Source organism: Vombatus ursinus, unplaced genomic scaffold, assembly GCF_900497805.2.
Source record: "Vombatus ursinus unplaced genomic scaffold, bare-nosed wombat genome assembly UNPS02014775.1, whole genome shotgun sequence".
In the NCBI taxonomy this organism is placed as follows: Eukaryota; Metazoa; Chordata; class Mammalia; order Diprotodontia; family Vombatidae; genus Vombatus; species Vombatus ursinus.
Genome location: NW_020954553.1, coordinates 6,176,141 through 6,200,094, shown reverse-complemented (window position 1 = coordinate 6,200,094; position 23,954 = coordinate 6,176,141). Strand labels below are relative to the sequence as shown.

Below are 23,954 nucleotides of genomic sequence, written 5' to 3'. Positions count from 1 at the left end.
GATTTATGAAGTGTCTACTTAGAAAAGGGCTGGGGTACAAAAGCCCAGCACAGGTTCTACCCTTGAGGAGTTCATGGTCAGCAGTGGGGAAAGAGGAGCATCCAACAAATGACAAAATGAGGGAGAATGAGAGAAACACAAAGGGGGGGTCTACACTGTTCTAGGTGAACCCTGAGGAGGGAAGGAGGGAGGCAGCAGGGTACTCTGGAGTCAGAGGAACTGGACTGAATACCAGTGAAATCTCAGGTCCCTTTCCCATCCTTACCCTACTATGTGCCAGGCACTGCACAAAAACCAAAGCATACCCCATCTTGAGGAGCTTACATACTCTTGGTGTGGGAGATGGAGGGAAAGACAACATGTTAAACTGATATGTATATACAAAAATTATATTAAATAAATATAATTTGGGATGTGTGGGAGGGAACACTAACAATTGGGGGGCAATCAGGAAAGCCTTCTGATAGGAGTTGGCAAATACTCTGAAGAAAGGTAAGGATTCTATGAGGTTGAGGTGTGGAGGGAGAGAATCCTCATCATGGACCACAGCCTTTACAAAGGTGTGGGGGTGGGAAACTAAATATTATATACAGGGAACAAGAAATAGGACAGTCCTGGAACACAGAGTTAATAATAGTGAGTGGGGAAAGGTAAGTTGGAGCCAGATTGTGAAGGGTTTTAAATGTCCAATGGTGAAATTTATATTTTATCCTAGAGGGAAATGGGTAGCCAAGGAGGTTTCTTGAACCATGGAATAGAACAGTCATCCTTGTACTTTAGGAATATCAATTTGGAATTCTCTTCATATGTGTGAAGGTTTCCTGGAGGAGTTGAACATCTAAGCAGGAGCTTAGTAGGAGGGTGGAAGATGACACCTAATTCTAGTCACAGGGAACAGTGTAGGAAAAGACAGAACAAGCCAGGAGGTGGGGAGGGGAGGAAAGTAGTATGAAATAAGACCGGAAAGGGAGGCTGAAGAATAATTATGAATAATTCTTAAACACAAGGATTAGTGTTTATTTCCTTAGATAAGCAATGGGGAGCCACTGAGGACTTCTGAGCAGGTGAGTGATGATGAGAGCTGGACTTTAGCAAGATTATCATGCAACATACAGAAGATGAATTGGAGAGAGAGGGAATGGAGGCAGAGAGATCAGTTAGGAAGCTATTTCAGGAATCCAGGCAAACGATGATAATGTGCTTGGAGAAGAAGCACCAGTTAGGACACCTTGTCTGCTGCCATTATATCCCAGAATTCCAGAGTTGGAAGGGACCCCAACTGACACCTGAGTCAGAATCATCTCTCCAGCAAGGGCTTATCCAACTTTAGATAGTATGTATAAGTATATAGTATGTATAAAACAAATACATTAATATATGTGAGAGAATACATGAAAAATACTGAACTAGATTAAAGATAAGAATAATGATACTCCAAGTATTTGCCAAGTGCTTTACATCAGGTGATATATATTTGGGTTGTGTGGGTGGCAGTACGAACAATTGGGGACCAATCAGGAAAGCCCTCTTGTAGAAGTGGGCAAGTTCAGGTTTACCATCCCCAGTTTCCTCAGCTGGCCTTCATCTGGCATGAATTCAAAATCTTTTTTTTTTTTACACCAATGTGATGACCTTCCTTCAGACAACTCCTCATTGTCCTTCCCCAAAATGTGGCACCCATAACTGAGTACAATACTCTGGATTGCCTGGCCAGAACAGGGGACATTGGGACTATAACCCCCTTATTCTTTTTATCAACAGTGTTCACAATTATACCACGCACTGCATTGCAGAAACTAGCCCCCAAATAGGGGCTAATAAGGGGATTTGCCCAGGATGGATTCCCTCATGAATATGTCAGGGGAAAAAAAAGCAGCCCAGGATGCAGAGCTAGAAGACAGCTTAAAGACAGAACAACACATATCATGAAAGTCATTAATATGAGTGTACTACTGGATGCAAACATCCCAAAATACAAGGAGAAAAAAAAAAACCATAGCCATGTGTGGCCCCCAGAGAGTGGCTGCCCATGTGACAACTGGGAAAGCTGATGCAAAGATAGTAATTGTCACCTCAGTAACTTAAGGGATCTGCCATGCCTTCTTCACTTTACAGAACCAGAAATAATGAGGGGGCCTCTGGTAATGGTTTCAAAGATAGCCCTTCTAGAAACCTGCCAAACCCACAGGAAATTTCTTACAACAATTTAATTCAAAAATAGTGAGTCAACTTGGGTCTCAGTAGAACCTGGCTTCCAGTCCTATCTCTGACACATGCAGGCAAGTTATCTCACCTGTCTGACTCCCAGGCAACCCTTCAAGACTCTGAGTCAGGGGAAGGGCCACTTGAAGCCCTCTAGCTCCTCAAGTTTGGGATTCAGTCAAAGGGTCACACTTGAAGACCTACAGGGCCACATGTGGCCCCAAGGCTGCAGGTTCCCCACTCCTGCTAAGTTACATAACAGGTGCCAACCTGCACTGGTAAAGGGAGTTTCCTTGGGGGAAGGTACCTCATATTAATGAAATCACAGTTCCACATGTACAAAATGATCTATAGCAGCCCTTTTGGTGGTATCCAAAGGCTGGAAAATTGGGGGGGGGGGTGTCCTCCCACTGTGGAACAGCTAAACAAATTGTGGCATAGGGATGCAATGGAATATCATTGTGCTATAAGAAATAAGGAAATGTATCATTTCAGAGGAAACTGGGAAGACATTTATTAACCGTTGCAGAGTGAAAGTAAACAGAACTCAGAGAATACCTTATACAATGTTGACAATATTGTAGACAAAAACAACTTTGAAAGACTTTGGGACTCTGATCAATGCAATGATAAATTAGGGGTCCAGAGGAATGATGAAATAAGGTGATGAACTTAAAATACAGGACACACATATTTTCAGTCAGAGTTAACATGGGAATTTGTCTTGCCAGACTATTTTGATATGAATTGAGTATTTTTTTTCTTTTGCTCAATGGTAAGGAACAGAGTGATTTAAAATATACTGTTACTTGAAAATGTTTCAAATTTTTAAAATGTAAAAAGAAAGAAATCATAGAGCTGGTCCTCCAAATGCTATATACCACTATATGGATTATAAGATCATAGATTTAGAGACTGAAGGGACCTAAGAGGCCAGTTGGCCCAACCCTCTGTATTGTGTAATAAAGAAACTGAGGCCCAGAGAAGTTAAGTGACTTGCCCAAGGATACATGCTAGCAAGTAGCAGAGCACACTAACTCAAATTTGGCTTTGGCCTCCAAGTAAGAAAGACCCTGGTTCAAATCCTATCTCAAACATTTTCTAGCTGTATGACCTGGGTAAGTCATTTAACCTCTGTGCCTCAGTTATCCCATCTGTAAAATGAAGGGGTTGAACTCAATTGCCTCTAAAGTCTTTTCCACATTTAAAAATCTCTGATCTTCTGATCTCTGATTCCAAATAAATGGTTCTTTCCATAGCACCATGCTGTTTCCTTGTAAGCTTTTAGGGATCTTTTTTATCTATCCTCTTCCCCCATCCACTCCCTTTTCAATTTATCACAGTAGCATCAAAGTGAAAGGCACTTAACGTGATTGTTGGAGCATTGTTATTCTTATCCTTAATACAGTTCAACATTTTCATATATTATCTCACACATATACAGTCTTTCCAATAATGTTCTAAGCTCATCTATCCCATTTTTCAGATTAGGAAAGTGAGGCCCAAAGTTCAGCTTTCCCAAAATCACATGGTTAGTAAGTGGCAGAGCTGGGACCCAGGGAGCTAGCCAGAATACTTTTAAAAATCTCTCATTCAGTCATTCAGTCATTCAGTCTACAAATATGGGTACCTACTATGTGCACATGAAGCACTGTGCCTGGCCCTGAGACCAAGATGCTTATTTCTGACTTCTCCAGCTCCTGCCACTGTAGCCTGCCGATGGATTCCCCCATCCCTTCCATACACGGCTGTGAAGCCTTTAGACTAGAAACGACCAGCCTGAACAGTGGAGGGTTTCAGGGGCAGGGCTGCTTCTCCCACCCAGTCTTTGCAGTCCTTGCTTCCTTGGGATCTCAAGGAAAGGCAGAGCTCCCTATTTGCCCATTCACAGCAGAGTTTCTTTGGCTTACTCAGAAGCAGGCTGACAGCCACCCTGCTGGGACTTCTCTGTCTGACAGTAGGAAAGTGCCCACACCTAACGGGAAACACACCCAGGAGAGGCAGGGGGAGATTTGCCTGGCTGGGTGGATGTGTCCTGTGTAAGAGTATGTGGCTAGGTCTGTCTGTCTGTGCGCCTGGGTTTGTGTGTGTGTGAATGTCTATGAGTGTGACTACATTCGTCTATGCATGTATTTGTATGTCTCCGTGTGTCTCTGTGTCTTTGTGACTATGTGTTTCTGTCTATGCGTGAGTCTGTTTATCTATATATCTTTGTGACTTGTGACTATGCCTATGTGACTGTTTCTGCGCCCGAGTCTAGAAGCATGTGTGTGTCTCTGTGTACGTCTGTGTCGCTGTGTGTGTCCAGGTGTTTCCCCATGGAAACAAGGTGGCTCTTAGCTCCTGTAAGCCCTGGTGGCAGCGGCGGTGGTAGCTCCAGCCTTGCTCCCGGTGGGGGGAAGCTACCAGTGGCAGCCTCCTCCTCCTCTTCTCCAGCCCTATATGCCCATTGTCCCTGTCCCTGTCTCGGTCCCGGACCAGCTGGGCGCGCCCGCTCCAGCGCACAGGGCATCCCGCCTCACCTCGCTCGCTTCTAGGCTCCGGCATCCCCTCCAGTGCGGTGGGGCTGTGTCAGGCTCTGCCCTCTCTTCCCTTTCCTTCTCTGCTTTCCTCTCCCCTCCCCTACTGCTCGCGGCTCGGCTCCGTCCGCCCGGGGGGCCATTCTGGCTCCCGACCAAAGCCCTCCCCGGGCCCGGAGGTGCCCCTGCTCCTTCCTCCCTAGACTGGGCTCCCCCGGGCTGCCCGTGCCCCATCGCAATCGCGGCCCCGCGGCGCCTCCCTCACCTGACAGCGGCGCGCTGGCTGCTCCAGCCTGGGGCCGGCGGCTGCTCTGGCCTTGCCTGTCCCGTCTGCCCGGTCTGGGTCCAGATCCCCGCGAGTGCGCCCGAGCCGCACGGAGGGCGCGGAGCCGGAGCCGGAGCCGGAGCCGGAGCCCGAGGCGCACCCGGAGCAGGAGCTGGGGGCCGGCGCCACGCACCAGGGCGCAAGCTGCTCCCGGGGCCGGCCCGGGGCCGAAGCAGTTAATTGGAAGCTCCTTATTTGGGCAGTGATGTAAAGGGAAGTCGTTTAGCCGGGGCCACCCACTTCTTTCCATTCACTACACATTGTTTCCTGTTGTCAGGCAGCTGCGGGCGGCGCTCGGCCCCGGCGAGGGAATCCTTCAGCCCTTGGCTGCCTCTCAAGCATTGCACAAGGATGTGCCTGCAGCCCTCCCGAGCCAGCCCCGCTCCAAGAGAGCGAGGAGGGAGCGCCCAGCTCCCAGCGCCTCCCGCCACCGCCACCAGCCTCGCTGGTGCTGACCCCAGGAGCTCCCAGCCCGGGCTCCTCCCTCTCTCGTCCTCCGCTGTCCTCCTCCTCTTCCCCAGACTCTTCCTCCCCTTCTGCCCTCCTCCCCCTCTCCCCTTCCCCTACTTTCCTCCTCCCCCCCGCCTTCCTTTCTCCCTCTCCCCCATCTTCCTCCCCCTCCTCCTCCTTCTTCCTAGCCACTTCTTCCTCTTCTCCTCCTCCTCTCTCCCCTCCCTTATCTTCGTCCTCCTCTTCTTTTACGTCCTTCTCTCTAGCCTCTTCCTCCTTTTCTCCCCTTCTGTCTTCTTCCCCCTGCTGTTCTTCTTCATCCCTCCCGCCCCCTCACTCCCTCCTTTCCCACCGGTCTTTCTCCTCCAGGTCCCCCTGCACAACCGAGAGACCCGGCACCCCGGGTCACCGCTGGGTCAGCGCTCAGCAGGAGGGAGGGACAAAAAGGGAGAGGGAGAGAGGGAGGGGTCTCCTTGTCTGGGGAATCCCTGCGTGGGAATTATGCCCCCCCCTCCACTCTGTCTCCTTCCAGGCAAACACCGGGAACTGGGGGGAGGGGGAGACTCCAGATAGGGAGAGAGAGGGGAGGGGGTCAGGCCAGAGCGAGTGGGCGGGCAGGAGGCCGCGGCTGAGCTTGTGCGCTCCTTCCGCTCCCTCAGTGACAGGCGGTGTCAGTCTGTGCTCCTGGGCAGCTGCACCCCTCCCTCCTGGCCTCCCTCACCCCATCCCCTCTCCGGGGTCATTTCCTCCTGGAGGGAACGGAGGGGGAAAGAGGAAGGTCTGAAAAGCAGTTGCTGATGCTTCTGTCTCACCTCGAGCAGCACCCACTGGAAAGGGCTGAAAGTCCTGCCCTAGTTCCAGCCTGTCTTACCGGTCAGAGATTGTCCTCTTGTCCTGAATTAGCCACCCCGGTAATTAGGATTCCTGGGGCTGGATTTGTATAATGCAGCTTCCCATCACCCTCTCGAAATTCTTTTCTCTTCTTTCCATCTATCTGCCAGTTTAGGATTTTCTAGCTGGATGGATGTGATCTGATCCTCTCATTTTAAAGATGGAGAAAGTGAAGTTCAAATGGGGGGGAATTACTTGCAGGATCAGTATTGGGCCCCAAGTCTGTCTTCATTTCGCTAGCTCTTCTTTCTTCCTCTCTTCCACAGGTCCTACATTTCATTTCATCCCCTTTTGCACTCTCTAGGGGCTCTGCTCCTTCACTAATCCCATGAAAAGGGGAACAGCATGGGGTAGACAGAGCATTGAATTTGGAATCAGAGGGCCTGCGTTTGAATCCTGGCTCTAGCAAGCACTACCTATGTGGGTTAGGTAAAACCTCACCCTCCCTAAACCTCAGTTTCCTCATCTGTAAAATGAGGTGGTTGAGGTGGATGGCAGCTGAGGTCCCTTCCAGCTCCAGATGTGTCAGTCCATGATCCCGTCACTGACTCCAAGCCCAGTGCTCTTTTTAGGGCTGGATGCTGCCTGGTTCTTCCCTCCCTCCCTTCTACTCTCTCCTTGCTGGTGTTGCCCCAGCTGGCAGGATCCTCCTCCCAGGTACCCATGAATGAGCTCCTTGTGGCACAGCCTCTAGCCAGCCCTTCAGGATGCCCTGGGGCAGAAGCTAAAAGCAGCTTGCTGGGAGAGACTCTGGATGGACAGGACATGCTCCATAACACTCAGCTTCCTGGACCTCTGACCAGAAGAATCATCATGCCCCCCAGGGACTTCCCAAAGGGCAGTGTTTGCCAGAAGCACTGTGGATCTCATTATCTTCATGGCATGAGTCACACCTGAACTCTTGAGCCTGGTTGTGCAGAGCAGCTGGGGGCTATTTTTCATCCAGCAAATGGGAGTCAAAGGGGGACCACAGGAGGGATCCAAAGGCCAAGACACACTAATATTCACAATTCAATGATACTTAAGGGAGTCTAGTGTGGAAGTAACATTTGGGATTGCATAGCCATTTTACAGGGGAGGAAACAGGCTCAGAGACTCAAACTGACTTAACCCAGAGAGCCCAAATTAGGGCCCAGGTCCTCAGACCCCAGATCTAGCATTCTTTCCACAATGCTTCACTGACAGATGTACATACAGGTGTACACAGCTCCCAATGAGGAAATCACCTCTACCAGGGCAGATCAATCACTATTCACAACTTACATGGCAGGGATTCTTAACCTGAGACCCACAGACCTCCCAGTGCCCAGTGAGGTCTGTGAGTAGATTTCAGGAGGTGCATGAACTTGGATGGGAAAAAATGCTATCTATTTCAATATAATTGAAATATAATCAATATAATCCTTTTGTAATGCTATGTATTTTATTTCATGCATTTAAAGACATAATTCTTAGGAAGGATCCATAGGTTTCACTAGACTGACCAAAGGGGTCCATGGCACAAGAACAGTTAAGAACCTTTGTCTTTACTTGGGGAGCCTGTGAGGTTCTGAGACTTTTCCGAAGTCACACAGTCAATATGTATCAAAAGCAGGATCTGAATCCATGCCTCCCTGAGGCCAGCTGTCTGTTCACTCTCCATCTATCTAAGATAGCCCTCAGATAATGAAGCAGTACTAGCATTATCATCCTCATTTTACAGAGGGGGCTCAAACACATCAAGTGACTTGCCTGGAGTCACCCAGCTAGTAAACATCAGAGTGGGGATCTAAAACCATGTCTCCTAATTCCAAACTCTTAAGTTCAGTCTTCCCATCAGGGCTTGCTGTGTCTTATATAGGGCATAGGAATCAAGGATGTTAGGACAGAGAGGTATTAAAAGACTGCACAAGTCAACATCTCTCCCTGAGAGGCTCTTAGATAGCCTCAAAAGCCAGAGAAGAGAGGAGGAAATGATGACAGGGCAAAGAGAGCCTGAGAATAAAGCCACAGCCGTATCCATCCAATCCACTGGGCTCTCCAAGAGCAAAAAAAGAGGCTTTTTCTTTGGGGGAAAAAAGCCCTTTGCTCTCTAATAAAAGGCAAACACAAAATGAGCTAAATCAGGACACTGCCCTGGAGTGACATGGAGAAAATCACTACCACAGCAGGGACAGTGGCGGAACCCTGAACTTCCGAGCCTTTGCCCAAAGGTCTCGAAGCAAACCTGGGAAGCCCTCTGCCCTGCCCAGAGCCTGCTCTGCCCTGCCAAGGGCTGCCTTGAAGAAATAGATCACACTTAAGGGATTAAGGTTTGCAAAATATTTTATATGCCTCAAGACTTGTGAGGTGGGTGTTATTATGATCTCCATTTTACAAATGAGGAAACTAAGGCTGAGAGAGGTTCATTGATTTGTTTGGAGTCATGCTATCATAGCTATAGAGCTAGAAGAGATGTCTCTCGGTTGTCCAGGGTCACTGAGTCATTCAGACATGGAAGGCACAGTAGAAATGATCTCATCACAAATCGTGACCTGGGAGGGACCTCCGGCCCCCTCTGGTCCATTTTATGGATGAAGAAATAAAGGCCCAGAAGTTAAATGACTTGCCCAGGGTCACACAGCTAGTAAGTGTCAAGTGTCTGAGGTCACATTTGAACTCAGGTCCTCCTGACTCCATACAAATGTATGGTAATGTGGTTATTCTTATGTGCTTCTCAGACTATGTAGTTAAAAGAGCACAGACTTTGGAGTCAGAGGCCTGCCAGTGTCTGAGGCCATATATGAAATCAATTTCTCTGATTCTAAACCCAGCCCTCTCTTCCCCTCACCACGCTGCAGCTCGGAAGTGTCTTAGGCAGGATTTCAAACCAAGTCTTTATGATTCCAAGACCAGTGTTCTATCTACTGTGACATGTTTCCAAAGGAAAGTTTAACAGCCTTCTGGGGAGTGAGCATTTATTAGGTTCTTGTCTAGGCAGAAAACTGGCAGTTTCCAGGTTCCAACTCTTCCTAGTTCTGTGGTATTGGGCAAGCTACCTTTCCTTCCTGAGCCTCAGCCTCCTCATCTGTAAAATGGGAACAGAAGGCTCCTTTGTTCTTAAGAAAAGTCCTGCTGTTTCCACTGTTGGTGTGTTGATTTACAGTTTGGCAGATCTGCAATTTTTCCACATTTCGTTGGCAATGAAAATGCTTTGCATGGTTTGTGAAGTTCAGCACTGGCCACATTGAAAGAAAACTTTCAATTCTCTTAGGAGCAAGTATCCACTAGGGCTGAACTTCCACAGCTTTCTTGTCAGGTCAGGAGTCAGAAGAGTGGTAGCATTTCCTAGGGTCATAGGACTCGAGATATGGAGCTGGAAGGGATTGAAGAGGCCATGTGGTCCAGGGGAGGAAACAGAGAAGGACAGTGAATTTTCCAAGGCCATACAGTATTTCAACCCAGGTCCTCTTCCCCCAGAGCCCTGGCTCTTTTAACTATGGTGAAGGATAAACAGGATGAATGAAATGGACCTAACAAACAGAATGGCAATTGCCCCAGTGAAAGGTAAACTCTTCCAGGGCATTCTGAGAACCTAGGATAGTGCCAGACATAGAGTCGATGATTAATAAATGCTGCTGAATAAACAAATGAAATTTATATTGAAAAGAGGAATTCAGTGGCGGCACGTATGGATAGTGGAAAGAACTCTTGACTCTGGGAGTCAGAAGACCTGAAAACTGAAGCTCAGTATCTTGGCCACATTCACCCAGGGAGTGACAGACTCAGGACTTGAACCCAGGTCCTCTAACTCCAAAGTCTATGCTCTTTCAACTACATAGTCTGAGAAGCACATAAGAATAATCACATTGTCGGGGCAGCTAGATAGTGCAGTGGATAGAGCACTGGCCCTGAAGTCAGGAGGACCTGAGTTCAAATCCGGCCTCAGACCAAATGCTTGACACTTACTAGCTGTGTGACCCTGGGCAAGTCACTTAACCCCAATCGCCTAAAATAAAAATAAAAAAAAAAGAATAATCACATTGTCATACATTTTATAAAGTTGTATAATTTTCACAGTGCTTTCACAAATACATATAATTTTCCAGTAACCCTATAAGGTAGGCAGAGCAGGTATTATTGTAGTATTTCCATTCTGTAGATGGTCCGGAAAACTGGACCCCAGAGAGATGACTTCCTTAAAGCCACACAACTACCAGATGATGGAGTCAAAACTAAAACCCAAGGGCAGCTAGCTGATGAAGTGGATAGAGCTCCGGCCTTGGAGTCCAGAAGACCTGAGCCCAAATCTGAACTCAGACACTTGACACTTACTAGCTGTGTGACCCTGGGCAAGTCATTTAACCCCAATTGCCTCAACAAAAACAAAAAACAAAAAAACCTAAAACCCAAATCTTCTGACTTCCAACGTCTAGAGTACTTTCCATTCAACTGAGTGAGAATACTCAATTCACTCAACCAATAAACATTTATTAAGCACCTAGTATGTGCTGATATGGGGGCAGCTATGTCACAGTGGATAGAATGCAGGGCCTAGAATCAGAAAGACTCATCTTCCTGAGTTCAAATCTGGCCTCAGACACTTATACTTAGTTGTGTGACTCTGGGCAAGGCACTTAATTCTGTTTGCCTGAGTTTCCTTATCTGTAAAATGAGCTGGAGTAAGAAATGGCAAACCATGTCAGTATCTCTGCCAAGAAAACCCCAAATGGGGTCATGAAGAGTTGGACATGAGTGAAAAATGACTGAACAACAATTGAACTATGTGTTAAGCACTGTGCTAAGCTCTGGGGATACCAAAAGAGGCAAAAGACAGTCCCTGCCCTCAAGGAGCTTATAATCTAATGGGGGAGACAACATGCAAACAAATACATACAAAGCAAGATTTTATATATATATATATATATACACATACACACACATATACACACACACATATATACACATACACACACATATACACATACACACATATATACACACACATACACATAATATATAATGTATATATAATGCATATATTAATGTATATATACACATATCATACATATACACACATATGTGTGTTTATACACACATACACACAAAGAGGTTGGGGAAAGGCTTCCAGTAAAAGATGGGCTTCATCCTTGTAAGATACACATTTGGGCTAGGTGATCTCTTCGGCCCCTTCCTGGTCTAGGTCTCTGATACCTCTACTAGATTATAATCTCCAGGAGGACCAGGTCTTCTCATTTCTCTTTGGCTCTCCCTCAGAGCCTAGCACCAGGCCACATGGCCAGTGAGGAACAGAACGCAGGCATCTTGGTTCCCAGTCTAGGACTCATTCTGCTATAGGGCTATTTCTCATGGGAACCCTGGAGTACAAATGAGCACATTCACCATGGCTAGAGAGGAACTGAGGCAAAGGGTGTCTTTTTTTGTCTTTTTTTTTTTGCCTTTTCTGGGGTTGAGTCGCCCTAGTTACACCATAGTTTTCAAGAACTTCTGTGGGTTTCAAAATAGTCATCAAAGGCTCTGGAAGGGGAAACAAGAACAGAAATGAAAGAAAGTAGCCCAAGATCACACAAGCAATAAGATGAGACAAGTATCAGTGGAAAGAATCACAACAGAAGACATGTGGATGGTTCTACTGTTGCCTTTCTCCCATCCATCCTTCATCCAGCTATCAAGAGACTCTTTCTGACCTATGAGTCTGACCTTGTAGCTTCTATACTGACACCTTTAATGGTAACCTGTGTCCTCTGGGATAAAATACAAACTCCTTGGCCTAGTATTCAAGAATCTCTATATGGTGACTCCAAATTCACCCTGTACATCATAGCCAACTGAAATATTCATATAGTTCATCTACCCACCTTAAGTCTCTTCCCACTCCAGCCTCTCCTCCACCTGGCGGTCAAATGGATCTTCACAAAATTTGGATTTGTCCATACCATTCCCCTATTCAATAAACTCCAGCCGGTTCTCTTTACCACCATGATCAGATAGAAAATCATCTGTTTGGGTTTTATGATCTTTCACAACCCGACCCATTCCTACTTTTCCAGTCTTCTCAGACCTTACTGCTTTTCAAGGACTCTGAAATCTAATGACAAGTGGCTAACCCAACTAGCTATCCCTCACACATGACACCCTAATTCCTGACTTGGGGCATTTTCAAAGGCTATCCCCCAGGCTGGTCTTCTTTCCCTCCTCATCTCTGTATCCAGGTCTCCTTGGCTTCCTTCAAGTCCCAGGTAAAATCCCAGAAACCTCTCCCAATTCCCCCTAATTCTAGTGCCCATCCCTCTGAGATGACAGGCACTTGCTTGTTTGTGTATAACTGTTTGCACTTTGCCCCCCCCCCAATATTGTAAGCTTCTTGAGGGCAGGGTCTATCTTTGGCTTTTTTTTTTTGTAATCCAGTGCTTAGCACAGTGCCTGGCATGTAGTAGGTGCCTTATAAATGCTTGTTGACTGACTGCTGCCTTGGTCTCAAGGTCATGACTACATGGGGCTGTATGTGTCACTTTTGTCCTCGTATCTCCAGTGTTTAGCACCAAGGCTGGCAAATGATACACATTTAAAAAATATTTCTTGATTTGTTTTGCCTCTATTGGTTTACATCTTTGCAGCCTAGGTGCCAAGCATAGTGCTTTGTACCCAGGAGTGACTTAATAAATACCTGTTGAATTGAATTAAATTACCCAAAAGCTCAGAGATGAGAAAGAAAGCTAAGCTCGTGGATCTAGACCCAAAAAGCACCTTAGAGATTCTTAAGCCTAATTCTTTCATTTAAAAATTGTGGAACTGAGGTCCAGAGAAGGTAAGTCACCTGTCCAGGGTCACATAGTGAGGATGGTAACATTTGAAACCAGGTTTTCCCAATTCCAAGTTCAGTATTCTATTGCTCTCTGCTGACCCTGATTCCCTTCTCACTGTGTTTTTAGCGTGGGCTTGTCAAAATCTTTTCTTGGGGAAGGGGAAAGGGGAGAGGGAGGAAGTAAGCAAAGACTTCCTGGAGGAAGTGATATTTGAAAGGAGCCTTGAAGGTCAGGCAAGATTTTAGAAGTAGCTTCAAACTTGCAGTTCCTGACTCCGAGAAGGTCCAGCCATACATGTCAATTTTCCAGAGGTGTATGGGTGCTTGCAGCAGCCACAGAGAAAAGAAGATGAGGGCTGTTCAGCTGTGTCTTGGCCATTGTGGCCTCTCCCCAAAATGGGGGCCTGTTCAGGGAAGAGCACTAGGGCACCAGCATTGACCCCTTCCTAGCCCCTTGGTGACTGTTCCGAATAAGCAGGTGAGCGCTAGGGCACTGGGGACCCAATACCCTCACTTTCTGGGTTGTAGTTGGACAGGTTTTGCTGTTAAGTTGCAGGACGAGGACTGAGGGTATCATTAAATCCCACTGGCTAACCATCAGCTTGGGCAGAAGAAGCTGTTATCGATCCCTTCAGAAATACTAAGCAGTTAACATGGGCCTGCAGGGACAGGCAGGGCCAACAGACCAGAAAGCAAATACTTGGACGAGAGTCAGCAGAGCGGGTGTGAGTGAGCGAGGCTGTGTCCAGCCCCACTGACACCGGGGCCTCTGAGGCCCACTTCCAGCTTCTATTAATCAATCAACAATCAACAAGCATTTATTAAGCACTCACGGTAGGCCAGGCATTATCGATATGAAGATACAAATTTGAGACAGTTCCTGCCCTCCAGAAGCTTACATTCTACAGAGGTGATGTAACATATACATTGACAAGTATAATACAAAGTATGCACCATATAATTTCAAGAGGAAAAGAGCACCCAGGAGTGGGGAGGAGAGGAAAGGGCAGGGAGGGGATCAAGAAAGACTTCATGAAGGAGGGGGCAGCTGAGCTATACGTAGAAGGAAGTGAGAGATTCTAAGGGGCAGAGGTAAGGAGGGAACGCATTCTAGACAGGGAAGATGGAGTTGGGCAAAAGCAACATTGAAACAGGCCCTCCTGTCAAAGAGTTTACATTCTATCAGAGGAAACAACAGACAGCTTGGTTACAGCCATGGGCTTGAAGTCAGGAAGACCTGAGCTGAAATTCAGCCTCAACCACTTACTAGCTGTATGACCCTGGGTAAATCATATATCCTCATTTAGCCTCATATTCCTTATCTGTAAAATGATAATAATAATAGCACCCACCTTACCGAGTTGTTATGGAGATCAAATCTGATGATATGTAAAGTCTTGCAAACCTTAGAGCCTAAAAATGCTAGCTTTTATGTGCACATAGTAGGGAAGGGGAAAGTGAAAAAGGAGAGGGAAGAGAAGGGAAAAGAAGAAGTATATATATAGCAGCATATATATATATATGTATATATATATACACACACATATATATGTATATATATACACACACACATATATATACACATACACACACACACACACACACACACACACACACATATATAGCACCTACTATGTACTCTGTCAGGCTCGGTTTCCTCATCTACAAAATGGGAATACTAATAACACCTACTTCATGGGGTTATTGTGAAAGTCAAATGAGATTATGTTTGTAGAGCATATTGCAGAAATGAAAGTACTACAGTTATCCTTTCCATATCTGAGGGTTAGGGGCACGGTGTCCCCCACAATCTGGAAAAGCCAGGTAAAATTTTTTGGCCCTCCCTTCATATCAAAGAAGTCTGATTTTTTTTTCTTTTTCTCTTATGGGCTGTTTGCAGTACCTTATTGTAAAATTTGGGTTAAGTATTTAGTCATAGGCTCTGTGTCATCTGCTGGCCTTTGGGTGTCCTTACGGCATCCGCCAAATTGCCATTTAATTTCTTGTGCTGCCTGTGATATATCGAAATTGTGATGGAGAAAGTCACAATGTGGAAGGGATAACTGTATACAAATGGTAGCTATTGTTAATAAGATTCTATTCTTAATATATCAATAATATCAATACATTAATTAATAATATTTTGATTATCAAAGCTACCTCCCATGTACAGAGCAAACCACCATTTCCAAAGTGCTTTCATATCCATCACCCCAATCCAATCCTCTTTGAGTGAGAAGGAGCTGCAGGATGGCTTATTTTCCATGTTCCGAAGCTAAGGTTCCACTTGCCCCCTGGGTAACTTTGGACAAGTCATAGTCTCTGAGGAGTTGACAGATAGCTTGGGGACCTTGAGTCCAGCCCACACCTGAATGAGGCTACCCTTTATAACAGGCCTGTACAACCTGCAGTCCGCAGGCTGGGCACACCCAAGAATTCTGGGCAGCCTGTGAAAATGTAGAGGATGTTTTCCTCTACATTTTTCATGGGTTGCCAGAAATCCTTTGGCGGGCCACAGGTTGTGCAGGCCTGCTCTATAACATTCCAGGACAAATGGTCATTCAGCTGCTGCCTGAAGACCTTCAGGAATGATGGGGCCATTCTTTCCCTGAGGCAACCCAGTCCACTTTTGGACAGTGACAATGGTTAGGAGGCTAAGTCTGGGTCTGCCTCGGTTATGTCTGCCTCTTGGCTCCTAGTTCTGACCTGAAGCTCAGCAAAATAAGGCTAATCTTTCTTTCACACCATAGCCCTTTAAATACCTGCAGGATCACAAGCTGAAGGGCTGAGAAAGACCTTGCAAATCATCTCCTTCTAGCCCATAACTTTTTTTTTTTTGAAGATGGGGGAATAGAATCCCAGAGTTTGAGCATGATTTGTCTAAAGTCACTCAGATGTACCCTGTGTGTTCTGCTGCCTCAGTGACAAGCTATGTCCCAGACACCTACACTTCTACAGTGGCCTAATGACCTGGAATCAAGATGACCTAAGTTCAAATCTGATCTCTGACACCAGCTGTGTGACCCTTGGGCAAGCTATTAAGCCTCTATTTGCCTCAGTTTCTTCAAATATCAAATGGGGATAATAACTGCACCCACCTCCAGGGTTTTTGTGAGAATCAAATGAGATAATATTTTTAAAGTGCACAGCACAATGCCTGGCACATAGTAGGCATTATATGAGTGCTATTATCATTATTGTTACTTCTACCTCCTGGCCTTGTGGAGCTGGGGCTTGAACTCACATCTTAGGACTCCAGGTCCAAGTGTTCTTACACAACACTGTGATATGTATTTCTTGAAGACAGCTCTCATGACCCCCCACCCCCAACCCCAGTCTTCTCTACCTAAACATCCCTAACTCCTTCAACCAGTATTTACATGTCATAAACTGAGGGTCCCATATCTCCAATTTGTCAGTGTCCTTCCTAACTGAACACAATACTCTAGGTGTATTTCCTAGGTCTGACCAGGGCACAGTCCAGTGTGACTGTCACTTCTGTTGGACTGAGCACTAGACTGCTATAAACAGTGACCAAGATGGCAGTAGGCTGGGTTTTTTTTTATTGCTTTGTCACACTGTTGACTCATACTGAATTTGCAATCCACTAAGACCCCCAGAACCTTTTCATCTAATTGTCTTCTAGCCACACCTCCCCCATTCTATATTCATACAGGCTTTTTACCTCTGTGAGACTCAGTTTCCTCTTCGGTAAGAGAGAAATCACATTGATTCCTGCCTCCTCTCCTCGAGGTGTTCAGAAGATCATCACATTTCTGAAAGGGTTTGGAAAACTATGAAGCCATGGGGTGGGAAGAGTGGGGATGGGGGAGGGGGATAATACCACTGTTTTTAATCTCCTTCCCTCTTTCCCTGATCTTTCCCCCATGGCTGAGCCTGAAGGGGTTATGACCCCAGCATGGCTTAGAAGGCTTACTGTCCATTAACAGATGTAAGAAGAAGATAAACGAAAACATCCTTAATGTAAGTAACTGGCACAGGGAAGCAACAGCCTAATTTTAGATTTAGCATCTGCTGCTCAGTATCAAAGATGCAAGTCTGTTTTCGGTTGCCAAAAAAGACAAATCATGTTCCCTCTGAACAGATGCTCTCGGCTCCCAAACCTGAGCTGGCCAACGTCTCCCCACCACCAGGGTTGTCCAGCAAATGCCGTCTCAGGATGAGGCATAATGAGAGGGCCTGTGCTTTGGGATTCACCTTGGTCTTACAGAGAAATGAATGAGTGAGTGAGTGAATGAATGAATGAATGAATGAAAAATCATTAAGTATTTACTATGTGCCAAGCACTGTGTGAGTAGAAAAAGCTAGACATTCCCTGCTCTTTATGGAGCTCACATTCTAATTAGAGGAGGCAACATATAAAAGAAAGTTCAGCTATAGAGAGAATGGAAAAGCCCAGAAGTCCTAAGTGGGCAGCAGTGGGACAGATAATAATAAAAGTAATTTTTATTGTTCACTCCTTTCAGTCATGTCTGAATGTTTGTGACCCCATTTGGGGTTTTCTTGGCAAAGATACTGGAGTGGTTTTACCATTTCTTTCTCCAGCTCATTTTGCAGATGAGGAAACTGAGGGCAAACAGGATTAAGTGACTTCCTCAGGGTCACACAGCTAGTAAGTGTCTGAGACTGGATTGAACTTGAGTCTTCCTGACTCTAGACCAAGTGCTCTATGCCCTGTACCACCTAGTTGCCCCTAGCTGCCCAGCTGCTACCTAGATGCCCAGATGGCAAGGCCCAAAGGTTGTTTTTGACAGTATATCAGATGATTGTGTTGGGAGTCATCCGAGTTTAAGGGCAGGGCAGATAATAAGGCCTAGTGGTCCTCCATCTCTCCATTTCGGAAGGAATAGAGTTGATGACACCCATCTCATCTAAGCTATCTGAGCAAGACAAATGACCTGGATGGGTTCTGGGTAGCTCTTGCTGGGAGGTGGGGGTGGGGAAGGCAAGAGGGAGGGTCCCCTTATTGGACTACTACCATCCTCTATATGTGAAATCTGGAAGACCAACTGCTAGACTGCGATGTCTAATCTTTGCTCTATCACTAATTGGCTAGGTGACTTTGGACCAATCACTTTACCCACTATGAGCTCCCTCATCTCTAAAATATGCATTTTTTAAAAAATGATTTGGTTTCAACAAGATAAGGCAGAGGTGTCAAACACGTGGTCCAGGGACCTACAATACTCCCCAGTATATCCTGAACCAGATGAAAACAGGAACGATATGACAAAATAAATAAAAATACAATAAAACATAGATAACCTTACATTTTAAAATGAAGTCAGTATGTGGCCTGCAGGGATCCTTATGTACTGGTTAGTGCTGTCTCCCCACCCCACCCCACCCCACCCCTTCCCATTTGAGTTTGACACCACTGGTATAGGGAAATTCCTGTATACAAACTCCTTTCACTGGTGTCCATCAACAGCTCTGCAACTTAGTCTTAAAGAGCTGCCTTGGATGTTGTGAGGTTGGGGACTTGATCAAGATCACACAGCTACACTATGTCAGATGTAAAGCTTGAACGTGGTATTTCCTGACCTTGAGGTCAGCTCTCATCATCATCATCATCATCATCACCATCATCACCACCACCACCACCATCATCATCATCACCATCACCATCATCACCATCATCATCACCACCACCACCACCATCACCAGCATCATCATCACCAGCATCACCATTGCCATCACCATCACCAACATCACCACCACCACCACCACCACCATTACCAGCATCATCACCATCATCACCATCATCATCATCAGTATCACCATCGCCATCACCATAATCAGTGTCACCACCACCACCATCACCAATACCACTATCACCATCACCACCACCACTATCATCATCACCATCACCACCATCATCATCACCATCACCTGAAGTCATAATAATGGTGGTGGTGGTGGTGATGATGATGATTCACATGTGTAGACATGCTTTAAAGTTTCCAAAATACCTTCCTCAGAGTATTTCCTCAGAGCAATGCTGAATGGTAAGGAGAGTGGTGAGAAACTTATTACCCTCCATTCACAAAGGAGGAAACAGATGCTCAGAGAGGGAAAGGCACTCAACCTTGGTTCAATGTCAAATGTCAGGATTGGAGGCAGGATTCAAACACAAGCCTCCTGATCCTCAGAGCTCTACCCTTCTCATCCACCGTGCTGTTTCCCAGATAATATCTGCTCTGTCTACCTTGCAGGGTTGTTGAGAGGTTAGAAGGAAATAAGGAGAGGAAATGGGATGTAGATCACCAAATCTGAGCCAGGGACTGAGATGGTAGAGGGGAGAGTTTAACTGCAGGTGTTGAGTTGGGGGTTATGTGGGGAGGGGGGTGATTTCCTGACTTTGAGAACTTCCATATGATGCCTTAGCTGCTCTCTCATGCCGAAACTTGCCTCAGTGCCTGCAGCCTCCTCACACTGGAACATCCAACCACCCCTGCAGCCTTCTCACTCTGGAATATTCCTTGGTTAGGCCAGCCCCCTTTCCCATTGGTAAATTCCTCCTAGGACCTCTATTTTGTGGAAAGGCCCAGGACAGTCAGCCTTCATTCCTCTCCTGGCTCTGATTCTGCCTTCCAGACTTTGATAGTATGCTTTCATACTAGGTACTCCATTACCCAACCCTCCCTCCTCCACCAGTACCTTTAGCTCACTTTTATGTGTTGTCTTCTCCCCTTGGAATGTAAGCTGCTACAGGGCAGCATGTATCTTTGTTTGTTTGTTTGTTTATATTTGTTATCTCTAGCACTAAGCAGAGTACTTGGCCCTCTCCTCCCTTCCTCTCCACTTCCCTCCTCTCCTCTATTTTCTTTTCCCACAAAATCACCTTGTATCTATTTTGTATATAATTAATAATAATAATAATAAATAACAACAATAATAAGTAGCTAACATTTATATAGTGCTTACTATGTGCCAGGCGCCGCACTGAGCACTCTGTAACTATTATCTCATTTGATCTCCGTGACAACCCTGGTAGGTGCAATCATTGTCCCCATTTTATAGATGAGGAGACTGAGGCAAACAGTGTTTAAGTGATTTACTCAGTGTCTTAAGGCCAGATGCAAACTTTGGTTTTCCTGATTCCAGGCCTGGCACTGTACCTACTGCATTACCAGCTGCCTAAGTGTAATATAAGAGACAGACTGGGCCAATAGGCCTCCTGCTCTTAGAGTATGTCCAATATGTGCCTACTGCAGTCTACAATGTGGAGAGTTGGTGAGCCTCCTCGATGAAATTCAAGAGGGAAGGGCCCTTTCCCTCCCAGATTCAGAGCATGCACAGATAGCTTGACTGTTTCCTCCCAGTTTATTGCGCGGTGACAAAAAGCCTTTTTATTGGCTGCTGAGACAGAAGTAAGTGTGCATGCTGCATGCCATAGGCTCCAATAGATGAAATTCTCACTCTTCTCTTTGGTGGTGAGGAAGGCAAGAATTGCTGTAAGCCTCTAAGTGGGGAGAAAAGTAAGCAGTCAGGTGTAACATGCTGACCGTGACCTAATCTCCCCATCCCATGCCATGTGCTTATGAACAAGTGATGCCTTTGATTCTTCTGTTCCTGTCTCTATTATTCTTTCCTGATTTTAGGTGAATGTGTATTGGCTATGTGGCCCAGGTTACAATCTTGTGAACCTCAAAAGGTTGGAAAAGCCACAAGAGGTCCAGTAAGCGGAGTCAACGTTAGAGTCTGCTAGTAGACACAGCAGCTGAATCTAGTGGGGATCCCTGAAAAATGGCCTGTTTGACCCAGCCCAGAAAGAAACTGATCCAGCAGGGGAGACAATATATCTTTTGGGCAAGTCTTTTATTGACTATGGTGGAGAGAATATTTTGTAGCAACCATTATACATTTAAGTCCATCCTTCCATGGATTAAGGGGGCAGTAGAGGGCTGGGCCCTCCCACCCTCTACTCTGCATTTGGGGTGGTGGGGGGTATTTTTGTACTTATGTTCCTACTATGCTTCCTCAGAAAATACCTCTTCGTAAAATCTAATTGTTGGTAACTGGTTAATTGATATTGGGGGAGATATCAACTCATGAGTTGATGGAAATTGATCACGGGGGATAGTCACTGCTTAATAAATGCTGGTGATTAGGTGATTGATGAAGACATAGACCCTGAGAATTCCTCTTTCACTGGGGGTGATAATGTCCCTCCCTCCTGTAAATGTACTGAGACCCCGGTCAGAAGGTGACACTGGTTTCTTCTTGTGTAGGAAAATGATGGTGGTAGTGGGGAGCAACATGAACCTCCTGGACCCTGCCTTCCCATGCTGGAGAAAGAAGGAGTTAAGTGTTTTTGTAAAGGGCTTTGCAAATATGTCTTACCAAACAACGTTTGGCTGATTTAAGTGTTAAAGAATCAGAAACATATGGATTAAATGTCCCCGAAGTTACGTATGGCTTTAAAAATGAGAAGAAAATGTACTGGGAACACACACACACATATCAAATCCACAAGCCAAGCCACACGGTGAGATAGATGTGTGGAGGCAGAAATCTTTCAAAAAGAGGTCCTTTACTTTCTTCAAAATCTCCTGATTTTGTCCTGTCCTCTCCTCCCTTCTCCCCCCTCCCAGACCTAATCCTGCACCCCCCACAGGCAAAGGGAACTCTGTTTGCTTCCCCCAACCAGTCTTTCAGAAAGAAAGACAGAAAGAAAGCAATTCCCAAGATGGTGGTACTAACCACAGGGCAGCCAATGCCAAACAGCTGGGGTGGGGGAGAGCGAGGAAGTAGCTGGGAGATCCGAGTGGCCAGATGGGTGGCCTCAGGTGGGGTGAAGCTGGGGATGCTGGTGTTGCCAAGGATGAAACTAAGGGCACTTCAAAAAAAAAAAAAGCAAAATGAATGAATGAATGAATGCATCCTCTTTCGTTAGGATGGAGTCTGAGTGGCAGGGCATTCCCTTTTTATTGGTTTGATTTGGGGCTGGAGTGGGGGAGGGCTGATAAAACACTTTGCTTCCACCTGGCTCTAACAGCATGTTCTTTCCAAAATTAGGAGACAGGCTGCCTGAATACAAATCAGAGTCGTCTATGGCTCCAAACCAAACATGAGTATGGTCTCCATGCTCATTGGTAGTTTTACTGTAGTCTCGGTGGTGTTGGGCTGAGGACGGACAGTTGAGCCACGGAAGTGAGAGGGTAGCAGCTGATGCCAGTAGCCTTTAAGAGGCACCAATCCCTCCCACTCATAAGATGGAGGTTATAAAAGCAGTGAGAGCCCCAGGTTCCTGGGTCTGTGTTGACTAAACTGGTTCTCCTGTGGTGCCTGTAGAGCTGAGTGGGTTGACAGGAGGAAAAGCAGGAAATCCAGGTGAGAGGCCTTTTTACCACTGTAAGCTACTTCAAGGCCTTCTCTTCAGGGCCAACACTGACTGCAGATTTTCACTTTCTGAATGCAGAGGACCTAGCTTTATATAGAGGAGACATTTCATAATAAATGTTTATTGAATTGAATTTGTCACAGAGCAGTGTGGCCCTGGGGAGTGCACCAGGTGGTTCTCCTAGTACATCTGTGTTCTCCAGAGTTGTATGTGACCATAGTAAAGGCTTATTCATCAGGATGTGCTGTGATGTGCCTGAGGTCTTAAACACAGAATGTACCGAAGGACGGGAAAGAAATGACTTTGTCATAACATTATTGACAATTCTGTCCTCAACAATATTTCCTACACCCTAACTTGTTTTCTGAGGCCAGAGTGTTTCACACAAGATAAGAGACACTGATAGTAGTCATGAGATCCCCAACAATTACTTCAGGAATCCCCTCCTGGAATTTCCACTTCCATGCTTAGTTGGCACCCAGGGTGTCTCTTAAGAAGAAGTCACCATGGACAAGAGCGGGGAGGGTCAAGTTAATACAGAAGTAGATTGTCAGAATGTGAACTCTTGGTTCTTGCTATCCAAAATTATCTCCGTCCCTGGGCTTGCCGCTCTTCCCAAATCTCTCCCATGGGTCAATGGGCTTAGGGCATGGAGGTCCCTGATGAAATGCACATATGTTACAAGATAGGAGGGTCACAGTGACCTGTGAACAACATAGTCAGAAGTAACTGATCAGATGAGACAGAGTCCTGAGAAGTAGCCAGTAGAGCTCATGTCTGATCTTCAACTTCACCTACTGCAGGTGAATTTCAGTACCTGGGACATGGGCAACTGCCCTGAGAGGTCAGGCCAAGCTACAGCAATGGAGGGGGCTGTGAAAATGGGCAGTGTGAGGATTCTGGGTCCCTTGGAAGCAGTGCAGAGAGGGTGGCAAGTGGAGGAAGGGTTAGAGAAACGAGGGATGGACAAACCTGCCTGCTTCCTAGCTCTTTATCAACCTGACCACCACCACCATCAAAACAACAACAGCTCATGCTTATGGTGATGATTTTAATATTTTATATTACTACTATTAATAATAATAACCAGTAATAATAATTATTGGTTAGTCTAGGGTGGTAAAAGAGAATTGGACTTAGAGTCAGAAGAACTGGATTCATGTACCATTGCTACAACTCACAAGGTAAGTAGCCATGGACAAATCTCATCATATCCGTGAACCTCAATTTCCTCATCTACAAAATGGGAATAATAATATTTACATTACCTTACCCTCATCAAAAGGTTGTTAGGAAGGAAGTACCCTTTTGATCTTAAGGACTTCAAAGAGGGGCAGCTAGGTGGTACAGTGGATAGAACACTAGCCTTGAACTCAGTAGGACCTGAGTTCAAATGTAGCTGTGTGACCCAGGGCA

At 45.9% G+C, this 23,954-nt stretch overlaps 1 protein-coding gene across 5 annotated transcripts in view; it reads right to left on the bottom strand.

Moving 5' to 3' along the window:
• HIVEP3 (human immunodeficiency virus type I enhancer binding protein 3) overlaps positions 1-23,954 on the bottom strand; it is a 530,360-nt gene that overhangs the window by 85,945 nt on the left and 420,461 nt on the right. Inside the window, exon 1 of one of the 5 annotated variants that reach the window (XM_027864569.1) lies at positions 4,987-5,055. The exons of 3 other annotated variants lie outside the window; for them this stretch is intronic. The gene's annotated coding sequence lies outside the window, so the exon portion shown is untranslated. Of the gene's footprint in view, positions 1-4,986; positions 5,056-23,954 lie in introns of those variants that run through there. One more of the 5 variants, XM_027864566.1, reaches the window with a different exon arrangement.